Source organism: Myxocyprinus asiaticus, chromosome 28 (assembly GCF_019703515.2).
Source record: "Myxocyprinus asiaticus isolate MX2 ecotype Aquarium Trade chromosome 28, UBuf_Myxa_2, whole genome shotgun sequence".
NCBI classification, from domain to species: Eukaryota; Metazoa; Chordata; class Actinopteri; order Cypriniformes; family Catostomidae; genus Myxocyprinus; species Myxocyprinus asiaticus.
Genome location: NC_059371.1, coordinates 8,301,797 through 8,326,232, shown reverse-complemented (window position 1 = coordinate 8,326,232; position 24,436 = coordinate 8,301,797).

Genomic DNA, 24,436 nt, shown 5'->3' with positions numbered 1-24,436 from the left:
GTCTGAGTATGTATCTGAACCACAAGAGCGTAGTTGGATATGATTATGATTACAATAGTGTGACAGCCCTTTTTTCCTTTTGGTTAAAAGTTTCTAGAAACTGTAGGCCCTATTTTGAGGCCATTACGTCTTAAGTGTAGTGCTATGTGATATGTCATGTGCACAAAGTCAGTGGGCATGGCTGTGAAGTCTAGGCATAAATGGGTCACAAAAATAGCAAATTTAGGCCTTGCACCACTTCATTTACATGGACCTCCTATAAATTGTACGAATACACACACTGTTTGCATGCATTCGGCCACTGATTGTGTAAACACTCCAACCCACGGCCAGTTGCACATTGCCAAGGCACAAAAATTGCACTTAGATTTTGCGCTCTCACAAAAATCGGAAAAGCCGTAATATATGTTCGTAACATATAGCCCTGCACCTAACGTGGTAGGGAAATAGGGCCCCTTAATATAATATTGTGTGGGATGCATCTTGGATCATAGCTTCACACATACAAACAGTCAAAACATTGTGCTTACCAAATCAGACGGTGTGTATTGATTTAACTTGGTTTATCCAATCCTTACCCTATGAGAGTAAATTTGATTACTTGCCTGAAGATTTAAGGTATGGGAACAAATGTTATTTTGAAATTCTCAAAGCTGTTTCATTTTTGGCTTGTAAGAGTGCTTAGGAAAATGTCATGGTGTTTTGTTTTTTGTTTTTTGTTTGTTTGTTTTTTTTTTTTTTATAAAAATAATAATGGATGTGATGATCTGATTGCATCAACACTGAAACTTTGTTTATATTTTTAGGGTAACAATTTTTATTTTATTTTTCCCAAGTTTTCCCATTATGCACAAGCTCAATCATATTGGATATTCCACTGTTTGACATCATGTCCTGTAAATGTGAATCAGACATTGAGCTCATTCTGGAAATTTGGAAATTGTGACAGCAATTGAAGAAATTTTTGGCCCTCTAACATTTCTTGAATCTTTGCTTGTTGATGCTGACAGGAAAAACTGCCCTCTTCCTTGCTGATGAGACCAGCATTGCTGGACACCTGCTTATGTTGTGTTTTGGGTGCTGGTTCCCCAGTATGATTGCTGGCGTCTCCACCAGTAAGACCACGCTAGTCAAACATGCTTCACCAGCTAGGTTTTGCTGGTGAAAAAAAGATGGATATGCTGGTCCACCATTTAGACCATTACCAAACCAGCACTAGCCAGCGTAAACCAGCCTAGACCAGTATGGGAATTGCATGAAGTTTAAGCTGGTCTTTTTAGTAGGGTTGAAGTTGCCCTGAACTTCATATGCTTACAAGAGCATATGTTTAGACATTACCTAAATTGAGGCTAAGGTGACTAAAACTGTAATTAAATTGGAATTCTAAGAAGCACATTAATCTTATGAACTTAAGCCAAGTACAGTTGTAGTAAGGCCAAGTTGGTGAAAGATAAAAAAACTGGTCAAAATTTACTGGAAGAAGAGGTGAATGACATTACAACTGGGTCAAGCAAATGTAATCCAAATTTGTTTGTTGTTTTTTTGTTTTTTTTAAACTGAAGTGTGCAATTTCTGCACCACTGGTACCACAACAGTGTTAAAAAAGAAAAGAAAAGATAGTCCCATCCCAAACTCACTCCATTGGTCGAATTCATCTTGCTGTGTTGGGTTGGCTAGGTTGCTCAAACAGAGGAGTTTGTATACCACAGGGACACAGTGTTTACAGTTTAAACCTACGAATGGCTTACTCTGCATATTAAGCTGGTTTTGGAAAAAGTATTTTAACATCTAAAAAGTTACACACTTCAGCATAAACAAATAAAACAAAAACTTGTTTGTCAGATATGGTCAAAAATGTTAAATTGCTACTTTATCACTTGATGTCACTAGTCTCTGCACAATTAGTTGCCTGTGGGCATTCCTACTGCTGTCGCTGTAATGTTATTGGTGGATAAGATCACAGCACACAGAGACAATTTGCTAGTAAAACTAAAATATCACCCTAATTTGACAAGAATTCAGTTTTCTTGTTCCTAAAAATGCATATTCTGTAGGGTAGAGTGTTTTTATTTACCCTGCAGCAGTGCTCATTGTATCATATCATTATTAAGATGAACGATTGGTCAATGTACAAATTAAACTCAATCAGACTGCTGACAGTTTCTATTCCATGCATCATTTTTATTATATCCATGCATGTGTTACAGACGAATCATATAGACCTGTCTTGCCTTTACTTGACTCCATTATCTCAAAGGAGACGGATGACGTGAGCTTTAGTGAACACCCTCTTCACTCCTATTGATTGTAGCTCCCGAAAGTCGATCCTCAATTGCATCTTTTCGCGCCGAGTATGGCTGCTGCGTTGCGAGCTCTGACCCAATGTTGCAGTTTTTTGTTTGTTTTGTCTACAATTCTTATGTTTTTTGTCTTGGATTTTGTCTGCCTTATTGTCTATGATAAACAAACACTTCTGGACATTGGTTCTGCAATAGCACACTGAAAACCGGACTTTAAATACCTCAATGCCGACCCGCTTTTTACAAATACGACAGTGGTGCCCTTTGTCTGGGCAGCCCGGCCGCGGAAAAGCAGCCGGAAAAGGGGAAGGAGAGCTGGCGTTCTCATCAGACTACGACATCACGCAAATTGACCCCCGCTACTCAGTATTCTACTGCCAAATGTTCAGTCTCTGGACAACAAGCTTTGCGAGCTGAGAGCGTCTCTTTCCAACAAGAGACGAGGGACTGCTACATTATCTGCCTTACAGAAACATGGATGTCTGCAGAGATTCCAGACTCAGCCATCGAACCCGTGGAGTTCTCCATGCACTGAGCGGATAGAGCGAAAGACCTCTCAGGTAAAAGCAGATGTGGTGGTGTATGTTTTATGATCAACAAATCCTGGTGTGATCAGAGGAATGTACATTCTATCAAGTCTTTCTACTCTCCTGATCTGGAATTTCTCATGCTTCTATGTCGACCATTCTGGCTACCGAGGGAATTCACAGCGGTCATTATCACAGCTGTGTACATCCTGCCACAAGCCGACACAGACCGGGCACTCAAGGAACTGTATGGGAGTATAAGCAAGCAGGAAACTGTGCACCCTGAGGCCGCATTCATTGTGACTGGGGACTTTAACAAAGCCAACTTCAAGTCAATAGCACCGAAATACTACCAACACATCAGTTTCAACACACGAGGGGACCGGGTTTTGGACTATTGCTACTCTCCCTTCCAGGATGGCTACAAATCCCTCCCCTGCCCACCATTTGGCAAATCGGACCACTCTTCTGTTCTGCTTCTGCCCGCTTACAGGCAGAAACGGAAACAGGAAGCACCCACCCTCAGAACGATCCAGTGCTGGTTGGACCAATCAGATTCTATGCTACAAGACTGTTTTGATCACGCAGACTGGGAGGTGTTCTGGTCCGCCTCTGATGATGACATGGAGGTCTACACTGATAGCGTAACGTGTTTCATCAGGAAGTGCATAGAGGATGTTGTACCGACCAAAACAATACGGATCAACCCTAACCAGAAACCATGGATTAATAGAGATGTTCATGCGGTACTTAATGCGTGGACCTCCACTTTTAATTCTGGGAACGCAGAGGAGCATAAACAAGCCAGTTATGCCCTCCACAAAACTATCAGAGCAGCGAAACGCCAGTACAGGGACAAGATTGAAGGACAGTTCAACACCACCAACTCTAGAAGCATGTGGCAGGGAATTAATATCATCACGGACTTCAAAGGGAATAAAAACTCCGCCGTGAACGGAAGAGAGAGAGAGAAATACCTCTCTCCCGGTTGAGCTAAATACTTTTTATGCTCATTTGAAGGGAAATAACACCGCCCTCGCGGAGAGAGCTCTTGCGGTCAAAGCTAAAGAAAATAGTTCACTCTTCTTTAGCTTTGACCGCAAGAGCTCTCTCCGCGAGGGCGGTGTTATTTCCCTTCAAATGAGCATAAAAAGTATTTAGCTCAACCGGGAGAGAGGTATTTCTCTCTCTCTCTTCCGTTCACGGCGGAGTTTTTATTCCCTTTGAAGTCCGTGATGATGTACCCGTCTGATGTAACCCGATTCTTCCGATGGGTGAATATCCGTAAATATCCACAGGTCCAGACGGCATTCCGGGTCACGTCATCAAAGCGTGCGCAAACCAACTGGCTGGTGTTTTTATTGACATTTTCAACCTTTCCCACTCTTTGTCTGTAGTCCCCACATACTTTAAAATGTCCACCATTGTGCATATACCAAAGCAATTCAAAATCACTTGCTAAAATCACTGGCATCCTGTTGCTCTGACCCCATCATCAGCAAATGCTTTGAGAGACTAATCAGAGATTACATCTGTGCTGCCCACCTCACTGGACTCACTGCAGTTTGCATACCGCAACAATCGCTCCACTGATGATGCCATTGCATCCACACTACATACTGCTCTCTCATACCTGGAAAAAAGGAACACATATAATATGTGAGAATGCTGTTTGTAGACTACAGCTCAACATTCAACACCATAGTGTCCTCCAAGCTTGATGAGAATCTCCAGGCTCTGGGCTTAAACAGCTCGCTGTGCAGCTGGATCCTGGATGTCCTGTCAAGCAGATGCCAGGTGGTTAGTATGGGCAGCAACATCTCCTCATCACTGACCCTCAACACTGGAGCCCTGCAGGGCTGTATTTTCAGCCCACTTCTATATTCCCTGTACACACATGACTGTGTGGCAACACACAGCTCCAATGCCATCATTAAGTTTGCTAATGATACGACGGTGGTAGGTCTGATCACTGATAATGATGAAACAGCCTACAGAGAGGAGGTGCACACTCTGACATGTTGGTGTCAGGAGCACAACATCTCCCTCAGTGTCAGCAAGACCAAGGAGCTTGTGGTGGACTTCAGGAGAAAAGACAGAGAACATAGCCCCATCACCATCAATGGAGCACCGGTGGAGAGAGTCAGCAGCTTCAAGTTCCTTGGTGTCCACATCACTGTGGAACTCACATGGTCCTTCCACACTGAGGCCATTGAGAAGAAGGATCACTAGCACCTCTTCTTCCTGAGATGGCTGAGGAAGTTCGGAATAAACCAACACATCCACACACGGTTCTACACCAGCACTGTAGAGAGCATCCTGACTGGCTGCATGACTGCCTGGTATGGCAACAGCACTGCCCTTAATCGCAAAGCCCTGCAAAGAGTGGTATGAACTGCCAGACACATCATCGGAGGTGAGCTTCCCTCCCTCCAGGACATACAGTTGTGCTCAAAAGTTTGCATACCCTTGGAGAACTGGTAATAAATGTACCATTTTTAAAGAAAACATGAGTGAGCAGGCAAAACACATTTCTTTTATTTCTTATGGGATTCATATTCAACTGTAGGTTATAACAGAATGGCACAATCATAAAACAAAACATGGCAACAAAGAAAAAAATGAAATAACCTCTGTTCAAAAGTCTGCATACCCTTAGTTCTTAATACTGTGTATTGCCCCCTTTAGCATCAATTACAGCAAGCAGTTTTTTGTAATAGTTTTTTATGAGGCCCCAAATTCTTGTAGGTGGTATAGCTGCCCATTCGTCTTGGCAAAATGCCTCCAGGTCATGCAAAGTCTTTGGTCGTCTTGCATGAACCACACGTTTGAGATCTCCCCAGAGTGGCTCGATAATATTAAGGTCAGGAGACTGTGATGGCCACTCCAGAACCTTCACCTTTTTCTGCTGTAACCACTGGAGGGTCAACTTGGCCTTGTGCTCAGGGTCATTGTCATGCTGGAATGTCCAAGAGCGTCCCATGCGCAGTTTTCGTGCAGAAGAATGCAAATTGTCTGCCAGTATTTTCTGATAACATGCTGCATTTATCTTGCCATCCATTTTCACAAGATTCTCCATGCCTTTAGAGCTCACACACCCCCAAAACATCAGTGAGCCACCACCATGCTTCACAGTGGGGATGGCATTCTTTTCACTATAGGCCTTGTTGACCCCTCTCCAAACATATTGCTTATGGTTGTGACCATAAAGCTCTATTTTGGTCTCGTCACTTCAAATTACAGTGTGCCAGAAGCTGTGAGGCGTGTCAAGGTGTTGTCGGGCATATTGTAACCAGGCTTTTTTGTGGCATTGGCGCAGTAAAGGCTTCTTTCTGGCAACTCGACCATGCAGCTAATTTTTTTTCAAGTATCATCATATTGTGCTTCTTGAAGCAACCACACCGTCTTTTTCCAGAGCAGCCTGTATTTCTCCTGAGGTTACCTGTGGGTTTTTCTTTGTATCCCGGACAATTCTTCTGGCAGTTGTGGCTGAAATCTTTCTTGGTCTACCTGACCTTGGCTTTGTATCAAGAGATCCCCGAATTTTCCACTTCTTAATAAGTGATTGAACAGCACTGACTGGCATTTTCAAGGCTTTTGATATCTTTTTATATCCTTTTCCATCTTTATAAAGTTCCATTACCTTGTTACGCAGGTCTTTTGACAGTTCTTTTCTGCTCCCCATGACTGAGTATCTAGCCTGCTCAGTGCATCCAGATGAGAGCTAACAAACACATTGACTATTTATACACAGACACTAATTGCAATTTAAAAAGCCACAGATGTTGGAAATTAAAATTTAATTGCCATTTAAACCTGTGTGTGTTACCTTGTGTGTCTGTAACAAGGCCAAACATTCGGGTGATTTCTGTTATCATTATGATTTAAAATGGAGCCAAACAACTATGTGATAATAAATGGCGTCATATGATCACTATCCTTAAATAAAAGACATGCATGATCGGTCATATTTTCCAAATCAATGCCAAAATTTCACAATTTCTGCCAGGGTATGCAAACTTTTGAGCACAACTGTATATACCAGGTGGTGTGTGAAAAAAGCTCGGAGGATCATCAGAGACTCCAGCCACCCGAGCCATGGGCTGCTCTCACTGCTACCATCAGGCAGGCGGTATCGCAGCATCAGGACCCACACCAGCCGACTCCATGACAGCTTCTTTCCCCAAGCAATCAGACTTTTGAACTCTTGATCTCTCACGATCAAAATACATCAGCACTGCACTTTACTAATCTTACACTGGACTGTCATAAATTATATTCTCTCTTAACATCACACTGTCAACTGACTATCAACTGACAGCCTGAATGTCAATACAGCACAATACAACCTACTGTATATTTCATATGTACTATTTGTATTGTATACTGTGTATTCTATATTGTGTGTATTGTATACTGTACATTGTATATTATAATTTGTATAATGTGTTGTGTGTAATATGTGTATATTAGATATGTAAATTGTGTTGTGTAAATCTGATGTTTATTGTAAATTGTTTTGTCTCATCACTGTCATGACTGCTATGTTGCACTTGTGTATATGGTTGAGTGACAATAAAGGGATTTGATTTTTTGATTTGATTTTTTGATTTTAAAGTGAAACTTTTCTCAACTTTGTCAAGTCGCTCACCAAGGCAACATCTAATCGCAGGAGGTCGCTGTCGCGCATGTTGCGGAAGTTGCCAGCTCTCATTGAAAATTAACGAGATCATGTCGCTTTGTCGCTGGAAGTTGCTGCATTTGTGTACTGGGCTTCAGGCTGCAATGCTACTCTCACCAACTGTATTAAAACACAGATATGTACCAATGATGCTGGTTTCATCTTTAAAATCTTTAAATGTAACTTTTGTAGCAAAAAAGTCATATGTTCACAATTATTAGAAACAACAAACATGCTCTTATGTGAAGCTATGCAAAATGGGCTGTGATGTAGGTTGTGAAGAGATATTTCAATGAAATGAAAACATACGTTAGCTAAATTAGATGTTACAACTGGGCAGGGACAGGGGTAGATATTTTTGGAATTTTATTGGTTATTTATTTATAAATAATAAAATAAAGAAATTTATTTTTGCTATTTTTTTATTGCAAAAATAAATTAAAAAAAACATTTGAGAAGACTACCACAATTTGATGTTTCAGCATTAAAATGACACTGGTTCATATAGTCCTGAAGCATATTAAGGTAAGCATTTTTGGGGTGCTGTCCGTACAGAAGGGGCTCGAGCACAGGACTGGGCTTTTGTCTGTGAAGTGTTTTAGAAAATACTTTAAAAAGTAAAGTAATTGGTAATGTGATTACTTAATGTGATTACCATGAAGGAATGCGATTACAATTTTAGATATGTAATTTGTAGTGGATTCCTTTTTTTGAGTAATTTACCCAACTCTGATTATGTGCACAATCAGTCTATGGACCACAGTACTCCCTATACGCATATTACGCAGTCTGCGTAGGGCACCAACTCCCTACGGGGGCACCATCTTACCCTTGCGAGACACCAGAAACTCTGCCAGCTGCCCTTCCTTGCACGTTATACGTTATTCAAGGAACCATTAGCAGTCGCGCAACACAGAGGATCGCCTTGCTGCTCGCACCACGTCAGATTATCACGTCGTAACTCATAGGGCATCAATTTGGCTAGTGCCGGCCCTGGTGGACCATTAGTATGCAGAGGTGTTCAGGGTGACTATGGGATGATTCTCTCTTGCTGGTGTAAAGAACTGCTCTCTGATCACCTTGATCAATCTAGAAGTTAGACAAGGCTTTTCCGTGATAACACCAAGATTTAAACGAAAGCCATCTACCCTTATACTGCTCTGGTAGAGATCTTTGAAGTCTAGATGGACAGTTTATGGCTCATACAGTGAGGGACAGGGGACATAGAGACAGAAGAGAAGAGATGGTCACTTAGAACAGTGTCCCAGAGGGACAACCGATAAACTTCCCCTCTAAGAAACCTCCCCTCACCTCGTCCTGAAGCCTGTCCTGTTTTTCCTCCTCTTGAAGTCTATTCCCCAGAGCCCCAGATAGCTAAAACAGATGAAGCTCTTAACATCTATGCTTCCTATTTTCAGCAATGTTTCGGTAGTAATTCTTATGTCACTGTTCAGGCATTTCCATTGTTTGTTAGAGTTCAACAGTGACTAGTGCCAAAGTATAAACAGTCTGGATCTTTTGGCTTGATTTGTGTTGTGCCACATTGTCTTGTGCTGTGTTGTGTTACTGAGACATCTAGTACTGTCCATCTAGGGAAAATCCTTGCATATTGTACTGATATCAGTTCTGCATTGGTAAGTGCAGAGGATTGTAGTCTCATAGCCAAGACCTTTGCAATGGTTTCCTTTACATTATTGTTACCAGGCAAGTATGTTTTGATGATAAAGATATTCTGTTTTTTTAAGGAATATTCTGGGTTCAATACAAGTTAAGCTCTATCGACTGCATGTGTGGCATAAATGCATGTTGCTAAATGTTGAACTTGAACACTGGGTTACAGTGAGGCACTTACAATGGAAGTGAATGGGGCCAGTCAATAAATGTCAAAATACTCACTTTTTTAAAAGTAGGTGTGTGCAGCGAAGCCATTATCTGTATTCGGATAGAACTGGGTGTGGGCGGGGCTTAAACCATAAGTGTGTCAAAACTAAATGAAACGCACATTTTTAAGTTACTCTTACATTTATAGTTTCTATTAATAAAATATGCCTTGCATATGCCTTTTCATAATAATAGGCTAATAATAATAATAATGATTATTAATATGCAATTATTATTTAATTAAATGATTATTTAATGCTTTTTATTTTCTTACCAGATGAAGCTGAAATTGTGGCCACATTAACTGTGGAAGATGTTGTTAACTCTGCTTTTCCTCATATTTCTGACATTAATATCTGATGAAACAGAATGTTCATTTGTCTCTGCATGTATAACAACATTATTCTGGAGGCAGGAGGTGTCAAGCAAAATGTGAAATGTCAAGCACACATTTTGCAGTGAATAATTAACACACTGAAATAAGTTCAAACATTAAAATAAAAAAAATTTATGATAGGACACCATTTTATGTTAAATAATAATAATAATAATAATAATAATAATAATAATAATAATGTTAAATTATATAGCGCCTTTCCAGAGCTAAAGAACACTTAACATTCTCAAATTTAGCACATTTTAAAGAAGAAGAAAAAAATACGGAGCATGTTTCAGTTTCTTCATTTTACATAAGCAGGGATATTCTGAATGGTGAACACTCTATGGAGTATTTAAAACTTATTGGAGGATTTTTAACTTTTTTCAGAATAAAGTCATAACCAGATAATTCTCCTGATGAAGTCTTAACTAGGTGTCATAAAATGCTATTTTTTTAAATAGTTTTATTATCTTCCCTGAGGTCCACTGATAATTTGAGTATAGTTTTTTTTTTTTTGCATTAAACAGTCATAATTTTGTAATAAATGATCATTTTCCACCCTGTATCTGACCCTCTGTCTGAAAAGCTTGTTTTTGGCCTCAGCCTCTCCTTTAAAGGTCAACATAACCACCCACTGTTTGCACAAATAAATGGTTTAAAAAGTTTGTGTCGACACACCCGGTGTACATGACCTCAAGCCTTTACGTCACGTCACGTCAACGGACACACCCGGTGTAAACAGTGTATCAGCACCATAAACTGTCAAACAGTCATGATATTCGAAATATTCATGAATGGAACAGTTTACTTACATGTTTGATCCGGTCCAAGTGTTTTAACTTTCCCATCCTTCAATAACAATTTCTTAGCAAAGCTTGAATCATTTTATGACTGGTTCACAAGCACTCACACTACAAGTCGACAAAACATGCAATCCACGTTGCAATACGCTAAAGACACATCCACATGATGCACAAACATAGTCCAAAGCACAATGAAGACACATACATCCAGTTTCCAGGATCATCCTGCACTAAAATGCACATCACTGGAAATGCATCAAAATGTCAAAGTCATCTAGAGCGAGTTTACATACACCAACAATTAAAAATAGCGCAGATGGGTGGTGTTCAGGAATAGTTAAGCCACACTAGGCTTGTTTGTCCTCCTCTCTCTCTCTCTACGAACTGAGTCCTAGTGGCTGGGGCCAAGGGTACGATGATGTAAAGTAGGCGTTGATGTTGTTGCTGTAGAGGCAGTCATGAATTAATGAGTACCATTTGTGACATCACATTATTATGGAAATAGAGAACGAGGCATTTTGGAAGCTTGGTTTCAATAAATGCTTTTATTGCATTGGGGATTAAGTTTTGAAATATGAAATTCACTGTATATTTTATTGTAGAAAGACCTCTTATTTGTCAAAATATCAAGGAAAATTGGAATCTTCATGAAATTATCCCTTTAATCGCTGATATGAATATAAATGTGGTCAACTGTAAGAGACGGATAGATGGGCTCCGACGTGAAATAATCACTTCGGGTCAGGAATTTAATATTGCGCTCAAGTTTAGGCTAGAAATAAATACATGGGAATCACATGTGAATCGTGTGATACATTAACAGACATTTCAAGAAATGGAAAGTGGAAATTATGTCATATCTTAGTTAATGTTACACTTAATAAGCTCTAGATGTGCACAATTAACAGAGACCATGCCCATCCAATCTGAAATCACACCGTGCGCATTTTCATTCATAAGGTTTACACTTTAGAAATATTGGCTACACAGATTCATAAATTTGTTGTAATTTTGGATGTTTATTTAAAATGTCACTATATCCTTGTGCTTCTTGGATAATCAGTCAAACAAATACTTTTTTTAAATATTATTTAAATTAATCTATTATTCATTTTGAAGTCATTATTTGTGCCTTTCCGAATAGGGTTTTTGACTTTGGGCACATGCCTAATTAAAAGTATAGACGTAAATATTAAGTGTATAAACATGATTTTAGTGTGATAAAATTGCTTACTATCATTTTATGTGTAAAGTTATATCCAATTGTACAACTTTGCTGCCATGATGATGTTTAAAACGAGAGTACAATCAACTTTACAGCTCAAATAATACACAGATTTTAACAGAAGAAACTTTTTATAAAATTATAAGATTCACATTTCTACCTTTAAATCCTCATGGCCCCATTCACCTCCATTGTTAGTTCCTCAGTGTAACCTTGATTTTTGTTTTTTAAAGAAAAGGATGGACGAGTTATAATTATGTTTTGTGATAATCAACCTGTGCTGGGTAGTAACAGATTACATGGGGTGTGTGTGTGCTATTTTGACAACTGTATTTATTTATTTATTTATTTATTTATTTATTTGTGTGTGTGTGTGTGTGTGTGTGACATTGATTCACAACTGGTCAGATTTGTTACCACACATGAATGGTGTTTATAATACCAACTCAAGATGGACTCAAGATGGCGCAAAATGGCGCATACTCAAGATGGCGCCGAGTATGGCTGCTGCGTTGCGAGCTCCGACACAACATAGTAGTGTTTTGTTTTTGTTCACAATTCTTATGTTTTTTGTTTTGGATGTTGTCTGCCTTATTGTCTACGACAGACAAACAATTTTGGACATTGGTTCAGCAATTTCACACCGTAAACCGGACTTCAAATTCCTCAATGCCGACCCGCTGTTTTCAAACACGCAAGCGGAGCCCTTTGTCTGGGCAGTCCGGACGCGGAAACGCAAAAGGAAAAGGGGAAACAGAGCCGGCGTTCTCATCAGAGTAAGACGCCGCGCAAATCGACCCCCGCTACCCACTATTCTACTGGCAAATATTCAGTCTCTGGATAACAAGCTCTGCGAGCTGAAAGCGCGGATCTCTTTCCAACGAGAGATGAGGGACTGCTGCATTATCTGCCTTACGGAAACTTGGATGTCTGCGGAGATTCCAGATTCAGCCATTGAACCCGCGGGGTTCTCCGTGCACCGAGCGGACAGAGCGAAAGACCTCTCAGGTAAAAGCAGAGGTGGTGGTGTATGTTTTATGATCAACAAATCCTGGTGTGATCAGAGGAACGTTCATTCTATCAAGTCTTTCTGCTCTCCTGATCTGGAATTTCTCATGCTTCTGTGTCGACCATTCTGGCTACCGAGAGAATTCACAGCGGTCATTATCACAGCTGTGTACATCCCGCCACAAGCCGACACAGACCGGGCAATCAAGGAACTGTATAGGAGTATAAGTGAGCAGGAAACCGCGCACCCTGAGGCCGCGTTCATTGTGACCGGGGACTTTAATAAAGCCAGTTTCAAATCAGTCGCACCAAAATACCACCAGCACATTAGTTTCAACACACGAGGGGACCGGGTTTTGGACCATTGCTACTCTCCCTTCCGGGATGGCTACAAATCCTGCCCACCATTTGGCAAATCAGACCACTCTTCCATTCTGCTTCTGCCCGCTTACAGGCAGAAACTGAAACAGGAAGCACCCGCCCTCAGAACGATCCAGTGCTGGTCGGACCAATCAGACTCTACGCTACAGGACTGTTTTGATCACACGGACTGGGAGATGTTCCGGTCCGCCTCTGATGACGACATCAAGCTTTAAGCTGATAGCATAATGTGTTTCATCAAAAAATGCGTGGAGGACGTGGTTCCGATCAGAACAATATGGATCTATCCGAACCAGAAACCATGGATAAATAACGATGTTCACGCGGCACTTAATGTGCGGACCTCCGCTTTTAATTCCGGGAATGCGGAGGAGCATAAACAAGCCAGTTATGCCCTCTGAAAAACTATCAGAACAGCAAACGCCAGTACAGAAGCAAGATTGAAGGACAGTTTAACACCACCAACTCTAGAAGCATGTGGCAGGGAATTAACATCATCACGGACTTTAAAGGGAATAAAAACTCCGCCATGAACACCACTGCCTCTCTTCCGGATGAGCTAAATACTTTTTATGCTCGTTTTGAGGGAAATAACACTGCCCTCACGGAGAGAGCTCTCGCGGCCGAAGCTACAGAGATTAGTTCACTCTCCGTCTCTGTAGCGGATGTAACCCGATCCTTCTGACGGTTGAATATCAGCAAAGCCGTGGGCCCAGACGGCATTCCGGACCATGTCATCAGAGCGCGCGCGAACCAGCTGACTGGTGTTTTCACAGACATTTTCAACCTTTCCCTCTCTTTGTCTGTAGGCCCCACATGCTTTAAAACATCCACCATTGTGCCTGTTCCAAAGCAATCAAAAATAACTTGCTTAAATGACTGGCATCCTGTTGGTCTGACCCTCATCATCAGCAAATACTTTGAGAGACTAATCAGAGATTACATCTGCTCTGTGCTGCTTCTTTCTCTTGACCCATTGCAGTTTGCTTACCGCAACAACCGCTCCACTGATGATGCCATTGCATCTACAATACACACTGCTCTCTCCCACCTGGAAAAAAAGAACACTTATGTGAGAATGCTGTTTGTAGACTACAGCTCAGCATTCAACACCATAGTGCCCTCCAAGCTAGATGAGAAACTCCGGGCTCTGGGCTTAAACAGCTCGCTGTGCAGCTGGATCCTTGACTTCCTGTCAAGCAGATGCCAGGTGGTTAGAATAGGCAGCAACATCTCCTCCTCACTGACTCTCAACACTGGAGCCCCACAGGGCTGTGTTCTCAGCCCACTCCTGTATTCCCTGTACACACATGTCTGTGTGGCAACACATAGCTCCAGTGCCATCATTAAGTTTGCTGATGACACAACGGTGGTAGGGCTGATCACTGACAATGATGAAACAGCCTACAGAGAGGAGGTGCACACTCAGAATCAGGACTTCAGAAGAAAAGACAGAGAACACAGTCCCATCACCATCAATGGAGCACCAGTGGAGAGAGTCAGCAGCTTCAAGTTCCTGGGTGTCCACATCACTGAGGAACTCACATGGCCATCCACACTGAAGTCGTTGTGAAGAAGGCTCATCAGCGCCTCTTCTTCCTGAGATGGCTGAGGAAGTTTGGAATGAACCGCCACATCCTCACACGGTTCTACACCTGCACTGTAGAGAGCATCCTGGCTGGCTGCATCTCCGCCTGGTACGGCAATAGCACTGCCCACAACCGCAAAGCACTGCAAAGGGTGGTGTGAACTGCCAGACACATCATCGGAGGTGAGCTTCCCTCCCTCCAGGAAATACAGGTGCATCTCAATAAATTAGAATGTCGTGGAAAAGTTCATTTATTTCAGTAATTCAACTCAAATTGTGAAACTCGTGTATTAAATAAATTCAGTGCACACAGACTGAAGTAGTTTAAGTCTTTGGTTCTTTTAATTGTGATGATTTTGGCTCACATTTAACAAAAACCCACCAATTCACTATCTCAAAAAATTAGAATATGGTGACATGCCAATCAGCTAATCAACTCAAAACACCTGCAAAGGTTTCCTGAGCCTTCAAAATGGTCTCTCAGTTTGGTTCACTAGGCTACACAATCATGGGGAAGACTGCTGATCTGACAGTTTGTCCAGAAGACAATCATTGACACACTTCACAAGGAGGGTAAGCCACAAACATTCATTGCCAAAGAAGCTGGCTGTTCACAGAGTGCTGTATCCAAGCATGTTAACAGAAAGTTGAGTGGAAGGAAAAAGTGTGGAAGAAAAAGATGCACAACCAACCGAGAGAACCGCAGCCTTATGAGGATTGTCAAGCAAAATCGATTCAAGAATTTGGGTGAACTTCACAAGGAATGGACTGAGGCTGGGGTCAAGGCATCAAGAGCCACCACACACAGACGTGTCAAGGAATTTGGCTACAGTTGTCGTATTCCTCTTGTTAAGCCACTCCTGAACCACAGACAACGTCAGAGGTGTCTTACCTGGGCTAAGGAGAAGAAAAACTGGACTGTTGCCCAGTGGTCCAAAGTCCTCTTTTCAGATGAGAGCAAGTTTTGTATTTCATTTGGAAACCAAGGTCCTAGAGTCTGGAGGAAGGGTGGAGAAGCTCATAGCCCAAGTTGCTTGAAGTCCAGTGTTAAGTTTCCACAGTCTGTGATGATTTGGGGTGCAAAGTCATCTGCTGGTGTTGGTCCATTGTGTTTTTTGAAAACCAAAGTCACTGCACCCGTTTACCAAGAAATTTTGGAGCACTTCAGGCTTCCTTCTGCTGACCAGCTTTTTAAAGATGCTGATTTCATTTTCCAGCAGGATTTGGCACCTGCCCACACTGCCAAAAGCACCAAAAGTTGGTTAAATGACCATGGTGTTGGAGTGCTTGACTGGCCAGCAAACTCACCAGACCTGAACCCCATAGAGAATCTATGGGGTATTGTCAAGAGGAAAATGAGAAACAAGAGACCAAAAAATGGAGATGAGCTGAAGGCCACTGTCAAAGAAACCTGGGCTTCCATACCACCTCAGCAGTGCCACAAACTGATCATCTCCATGCCACGCCGAATTGAGGCAGTAATTAAAGCAAAAGGAGCCCCTACCAAGTATTGAGTACATATACAGTAAATGAACATACTTTCCAGAAGGCCAACAATTCACTAAAAATGTTTTTTTTATTGGTCTTATGATGTATTCTAATTTTTTGAGATAGTGAATTGGTGGGTTTTTGTTAAATGTGAGCAAAATTATCACAATTAAAAGAACCAAAGACTTAAACTACTTCAGTCTGTGTGCATTGGATTTATTTAATACACGAGTTTCACAATTTGAGTTGAATTACTGAAATAAATGAACTTTTCCACGACATTCTAATTTATTGAGATGCACCTGTATATACCAGGCGGTGTGTGAAAAAAGCTCGGAGGATCATCAGAGACTCCAGCCACCCGAGCCATGGGCTGTTCTCACTGCTACCATCAGGCAGGCGGTATCGCAGCATCAGGACCTGCACCAGCCGACTCCATGACAGCTTCTTCCCCCAAGCAATCAGACTTTTGAACTCTTGATCTCCCACGATCAAAATACATCAGCACTGCACTTTATTACCCTTACTCTTATATCTCACACCGGACTGTCATAAATTATATTATTATTATATTATATTCTCTCTTAACAACTTACTATCAACCGACAACCTGAATGTCAATACAGTACAATACAACCTACTGTACATTCTATATATACTACTATATATACTTTTTTATATATTTTTTAATTTTATTGAATAATGTGTATCTATATAGTGTGTATTGTATTCTGTACAGTGTATGTTATTATTTGTATATTGTTGTGTGTAATTATGTGTATATCAGACGTTTAAATTGTGCTGTGTTAATTTGATGTTATTGTAAATTGGTATATGTCTCATCACTGTCACGACTGCAATGTTGATCGGAACTGCACCCAAGAATTTCACACACCATTGCACTTGTGTATATGGCTGTGTGACAATAAAGTGATTTGATTTGATTTGATTTGAACATTGCTGGAGTAAGAACATTTTATGTGCCTTTTTTATTTCACTCAGAAACAGACAAATAGTGAGTAAAACACACAAACAAATCATATAAATTTTTATATTTTGATGTATTACTTACTTTTAGTTCATTATCTAAGTTTATTCTACTCAAATGCATGTGACATCAAATAAACAAGAATTAGGTCAGAAGTAATCCAAAAGCAATCAGATTAGATTACTTTAAATGTAATCCAAGAGATTACATTACTGACAACAATTTTAGTCATGCAATTTTTAATCAGTACCAGATTACAGTTCAGAAGTAATCTACCCAGCACTGTAATCAACACAGACCTTTGTCACAGACTGTGATGATGTGTTTATCTTTCCCATTTTTAAAATATGTAGTGTAAATTTAGAACATAATGCTTTTTGTTATATTACCTTGGAAATAGTTATAACCTCCTGAGACTCTAGCGAGAGTGCTGTGTGCATTTTTCATTTCCCTTTTAGTTTTGTAACTAGTAGCCCCTAATAAGCAATATTTTTGAAATTTTCCTAAAAAGTTTATACCAAATAATACCAAGTGAAAGAAAGACAGATTTTATTTATTTGTATTTATTTATTTTTCAAATTGTTCATTATGTTTCCAGGAGAGTTGGTTATTCATGTTTTTGAGACATTTATACAGACGTTAAAGCTGATGTTCTGTAAACTTGCTTTGGAACAATGTTTATTAGGAAAAGCACATATAAAAAACTATACAAATAAAATGATTTGACATATGTTTCAATGTTTTGTTTTGTTTTTCTTTCTTTCTTTCTTTCTTTCTTTCTTTCTTTCTACTTTGGCAAAAAAATCTCAATGTTCTCTCTTTGCACTGTCAAACAAAAATTTGATAGCCTGTGCTTAAGCATTTTACCCATCAGAAATAAGCATAAATAATTTTGATTCAAAGTAATGTCCAGCATCATCAGTCACTGCCAACTATGTTTTACTACATTTAGCATCATCAATTCTGAATCTATGTACTGATTATCATTGTCCCATATCTGCCAATCATGTTGAGTGGTCCAAACATCATCTACAGCCTAAAACTGAACTTTTGGTCTGAAGTTTGGAGTGAATGCACTTGGCTGTATAGGAATGCTATAGGAATCTCCCTTGATCCCCATTTAGTGAATGACTTCCAGTGTGCTGTCTGCCTGCACTGGTCTTAGAACAGTTCAAAATACATCTTATTTTCATCCTAACTCCATATAAAGCCTCTGAAAGCAAAATTTTTCAGCTTCAGAATAAACCCATAGATTCTCAGTGTGATAATGCACAGTGAATATAGGATTTCTAAGGGAAAAATAGCCCTATAGTTTAACAGCATACCGTTTCACGATAAATCGATTATATTTTCAAAATGGAAAATCGGATGAAACTACAGACTCTAGTTATTTGACTCAAACAGATTTCAAATTAAAAACTTAATGAGGTTTCTTACCAGGTGTAATTTTCTTGGCGCTTCTCCCAAAGACAAACTCAGCTGAAATCGGTGTCATATTTTTTTGTCACATGACTCTAAAACGTCAAAGGTTTATCCAATTTCTGACAGCCCAGAGCATCCTAAACTGAGATAAGTTGGTTTAAATGAAATGAAATGATGCATAGTGTATAAGGATGACAAAAATACAGTCCACACAGGAGGACGTGGGGTTGCACGATGATTAAAAATAAATAAATAAATAAATATAAAAAAACTAGCTACCACAGCTGCTAAGGGGTGACAGAAATCGTTCAATCTTCTGACTGTCATATTCCACTCTTTATCATTTACTCTTCTGGAAAGTTGTGAAAATGTAATAGTGGATTATTTATTTATTTATTTATTTATTTTTTTGCTGTTGGAGCAAAAGCAACATAATATTATGCTGTGGCCTTCCTTTTATCGCTATAGAAGTTTACCCTGCAGTCGTTTACTTCTGCGTGAAAAAGGTCCATTCCTAATATCTAGGAATATTCATTTAAACTGCAGAACAGATGTTTTTCAGCTGTTTAACACTTCACCCAAAAGTGACATTTTTGTCATCATCCCATCCCATGACTTTCTTTCATGAAATACAAAAGGAGATGTTAGATAGTTGAACAAACAATTTCAAACAAGTTCTCACTGCCTTTCATTAATCTCGACCCAAATAACCTTCAATGACGTTTATTCTGCCAAGGATATGGTGACTATTTGTGTTGAATGAGATGTGGGTTATGCTAAACAGTGCAGTATATTTTGCCCTGCACATTGCCAGTCCTGCTGTGTTTATGCCCAAGATTAACTGAATAATTTTGCTCTTACATTCAGTCTGACCCCTCAAGTGCAGTCTTCCAGTTAAACAGGTGTTGTGCTTCCATTTAAACAACCTAGTCAATTCATTTAAACAAACAGACTCTGCTCTGGGTGGCTGAGGACTTCAGATGGATAGACAAAATGAGGCAACTCCTGATGTTTCAAAACAACATTCCATTTCAAAAGTGACATGACGAATCTGGATAACATTTCTATTGTGAGCGCATTACTGTATGTTTAGTTCATTTTTACAGACGGACACAGAAAAGCAGTCATTATTTGAGCCATGTACATATGGCAGCGAATTGCAATTGTCACTTCTGAGTGCTTAATCATGTTTTCTACACACAGTTTGGTTATTTATTGGAGTGGCTGTCAATGTCAGTCAATTCAGGATGTACAACCGAATTTTCATTAAATCTCCTTAGCAAGTATAAAACTGAACTGAGTCAACTTGTCAATGCAGTTCACTTATTTGCAAATTTTGAAACCAGTCTGATTCTCTTGAATGTAGACCCTACAGTCTAGGGACAATCAGTACATTTCAGAACAGAGAGACAGCACACTTTTTAACCCTTAGAACATTTCTAATAACTTAAGGGCTACACTGTTTGTAATGGAGCTGAATCTCTGTGACAGTGTATGGTTTATAATCATATGTACACAGACTTCATTATCCCTGATACACTGTTTACACTTAAGGAAGGACACTTGAAACATTGATTAATGTAGAAAATGTTTATTGGAATGTTCATGAGAGTTCATTAAGTGTTACCGGTCATGGGAAGAGTTTGATTAACAAGTGATCTTACCATGTATATTTCCAGGAAAGGCGAAAGAGCTAAATGTTTACTTACCGATCTGCAAACGGCCAGGCCGCAACCTGTCAAAATAGGTGTACCCGGGGGTTGGGTTCTTTTATAAGATAAAAGTCCCATGCAATTGATGTTATGTCCAGTAGGCCACATGATAAATGGAGAGTGTTTGTTTGATCAGGAGGATTGGTTGAAGTAGCAGAAACTGTGTTATTGAAGGACTGCTGTGCTGTTTAGGCATTACCATTACAATGTTGTTGTTGCCATTTTTGTAATTTGTATTATAAATAGAGTAAACTATTGGGATGTGCCCGAAGCCGAATACCTTATTCGGAAAGGCGCGAATAATGACTTCAAAATGAATGATGGATTCATCCGAATAATATAAAAAATATTCGTATGACTGATTATCCAAGAAGCACAAGGCATTTTAAATAAACATATCCAAAATTACAACGAATTTATGAATCTGTGCAACCAATATTTCTAAAGTGTAAACCTTATGAATGAAAATGCGCACGGTGTGATTTCAGATCGGATGGGCACGGTCTCGACTCTGTTTGCGGTCTCTGTTAATTGTGCACGTCAAGTGTAACATTAACATAATTTATAACATCAGTCTGTTAATGTATCACATGATTCACACGTGATTCCCATGTATTTATTTATTGCCTAAACCTGAGCGTGATTTTAAATTCCTGACCTGAAGTGATTATTTCACGTCGGAGCCCATCTATCCTTCTTTTAAAGTTGACAACATTTGTATCCACATGAGTGATTAAGGTAATTATCTGGTTAAGACTTGATTCTGAAAAAATAAAAAATAAAAAAATAAAAAAATGTAAATGCTCCATAAAGGTTTAAATGTTTAATAGAATAGCCTATTCATCTCTTAGGAATATTCCTCCTTGTGTAAAATGGGGAAATTGAAACATGCTCCAACTTTCTTTAAACTGTGCTAAATTTGAGAATGTTAAGTGTTCTTGAACTCTGGAAAGGCGCTGTATAAATGTAACATTATCAGTATTATTATTATTATTATTATTATTATTATTATTATTGTTGTTGTTGTTATTCTTATTATTTGACTAAATAACGGTGTCCTATCATAAAAATTCCTGATAGACTTACAGGACTTTCACCTGTTTGTAAGCTATATTGATTTTATTTTCATTTCTTTTAATGTTAGAATTTGCAAATTTAATTTACTGCAAAATGTGTGCTTGACATTTCACATTTTGCTTGACACCTCTTGCCTCTAGAATAATGTTGTTATACATGCACAGATAAACCAAAATTCTGTGTCATGCAGATATTAATATCTGAAATACCAGGAGAAACCACAACATATTCCAGTTAATGTAGCCTACAAATTCAGCTTCATCTGGTAAAAAAAAAAAAAAAATAATAATAATAATATTTTTATTTAAATAAAAATTGTATAATGATAGTGATGATAATGATAATTTCATTTAGTTTTGACACACTTTTGGTTTAAGCCCCACCCACACCCGGTTCTATCTGAATGCAGAGACAGATACAGATAATTTTGTCATATGAACAGATACAGATACAAATATAGATAATGGCTTCACTGCACACCCCTAGTAAACAGTATTTTATAAATAAAGTTTGGTATATATATTTTTGTTATGTCATTATTATTGGGTTGCACAATAAAAAGCACTGGAAACTACCTTTGGACTCCTGTAGCCTCTATTCCTGGGCCATCCTGTCACAGTTGGTGTCAGAAGTGGGATGACAGTCCTGGGACAACAAAGGAGTTCATGATCCTCAGAAGCATGACAACTAAAAGAGGAGAAAGTGCAGCAGCAACTAGCTCTCTGGAAGTTGCTCCAAATGAGACAACAGAGCCTACCATTGCTGAGCTGGTGGACATACTTGAGGTACCTCTCATAAGAGATGCAGCAAAGGAGGAGCGGATGAATCAAGAGACAGTGCAACAAGAACAGAAATGGAAAAATATGCAGCACCAGTTTCACCAGCTACAGCAGCAAGTGGGTGAGCAGTTACAAGCAACAGGAGATGACCTGGTGAATCCAGAACCAGCGGGTGAGCCTGTTGAGGAGTCAAGAGTGCCATGTGGGTTCCTGGAGCCCACAATGGCACCCCCTAATGCCGGAGGATGATATAGAGCATTTTCTCATCACCTTTGAGTGGATAGCTAAAGTTTGCCACTGGCCTCCTGAACTGGGAAATTGGGCTGGTACCACTGCTAACAGGAAAGGCACATAGTGCATATGTGACAATGGATAGTGATTATGTAGAGGACTACGAGCGAGTTAAGGCCTAATATAAAATCACTGCCGACACTTAGCGCAGACGGTTTCAGGCATTGGACATTCACCCCATTCACGCCTCAAGGAGATTTTCAACAAATGGGTCAAACCGGAGCAAATGACTGTAAAGGAGCTCAGTGTGATTCTGATTTTGGAGCAGTTTCTGTGGATTGTTGAACCTGAGCTGGAGGTGTGGATCAGCAAACATGACCCCAAAACGGTCGAGAATGCAGCTCAACTGGCAGAGGTCTTTCTCTCTGCAAGGAAAGGCAGCCTAGAAAGCAGCTTCATCCAAGAACCACAAGTGCCCAGAAGTAAGTCTGTGGGGGATGAGGGGGGTTCTGGCCATCTCAAACACTCACTAGCCACCCCCATGCTAACACATCAGATAAGTGGAATAAACAGGAAGTGAGGTTTTATTACTGTGGGCAGGTAGGGCATACAAAACCTTTCTACCTGGCCAGGAAGGCAAAGCAGAGGCTATTAGGTTTGGTATGTAGCCCATTGCAGACCAATGGGAATGTGCAGGGAGGTAGGCACATGGTTTCACTGTTGGTAAATGATCAGTTCAAGGAGGCTCTGGCGGACACAGGCAGCTCTCAAACTCTAGTTTTGGACATTGTCATTTCAAGTGATGAGGGGAGTGAGGGGACAGTGGAGGTGCATTGTGTGCATGGTGATGAAAAAACATACACTACCACTGAGGTGTATTTAACAGTGGGTGGACAGACCTTTCTGATGACATTAGCGGTAGCACAGCATCTGTCTTACTCAGTAGTGGTAGATAAGGATGTACCTATTATTACTGATTTGTTGCTTAGAGCACAGACCAGCCTAGCAGTTAAACCAGAGCATGTGACAGAAGCTTTTAGGGAATTGCCATTCCTGGAGTCCAATTTGGAGCCAGGTACTTGCAGACCTCATAAGTCTAGGGCTTAGAGATGTAAGGAGAATTCTTTGGTACAGTTAAACAAGAGGAACTTGTAGCCTTGCCATCACCTAATCTGCCTTTAGATGTTGCCCTTCCTTCAGACATTGTCTGGTTGCAGGGTCAGGAACCAGCTTTGCAGCCATGGTTTCAGGTGTCGGAGGTTGATGGGGTTAAGCAAAGGGGAACAGGGCTGAAGGAAGACCTATCTGCTAAAAAATTACATCCTTGGAGAGTTGCGTGGTGCCATGCGAGGTTCGGACGTGAACGGTGAGCTCTGCGCACTTTGCTAGTTTTTAATAGTTTTTGTGTCATAAACCGGTGAGATTCGTTACACCCTGTTACATAACTGTTCTAGGAAGACAATATGTCAAAGAATACAAAATCCTCGGGCTCTGGAAACATATAAAGACACTTACGTGCTAAAGCTGAAGCCCCTGAGCAACAGGCCACAAGCCTGAGACTCAATTTGGCCAGTGACGTGAAAGAGATCCAGCATCAACTGTTGAACATGATGGCGATGCTAAAGAAGGTCATTGCTGACTTGGAGGATCTTGCTGTAATACGTCGATCGATCACTGCCATGGAGATGAAATTCACTGAGTTGGTTACAAGAGTGACAGATGTTGAGAAACGGATCGATTATCTGGAGTCATCGGAGAGGGAATTAGCTGATAACCCGCTAGTGACCAAGGTAGACTTAGAGCCTCTGGGAAAAGTTGGAAGACCTTGAGAATTGTAACCGGCGAAACAACGTCCAAATTGTTGGAATTCCTGAGGACAAAGAAATTCCTAGACAAGCTCTTCCCGAGTCTGCTCGACATAACAGGCCATAAGTTGGAAATCGAGCGAGCTCACAGAGTTCCAGCT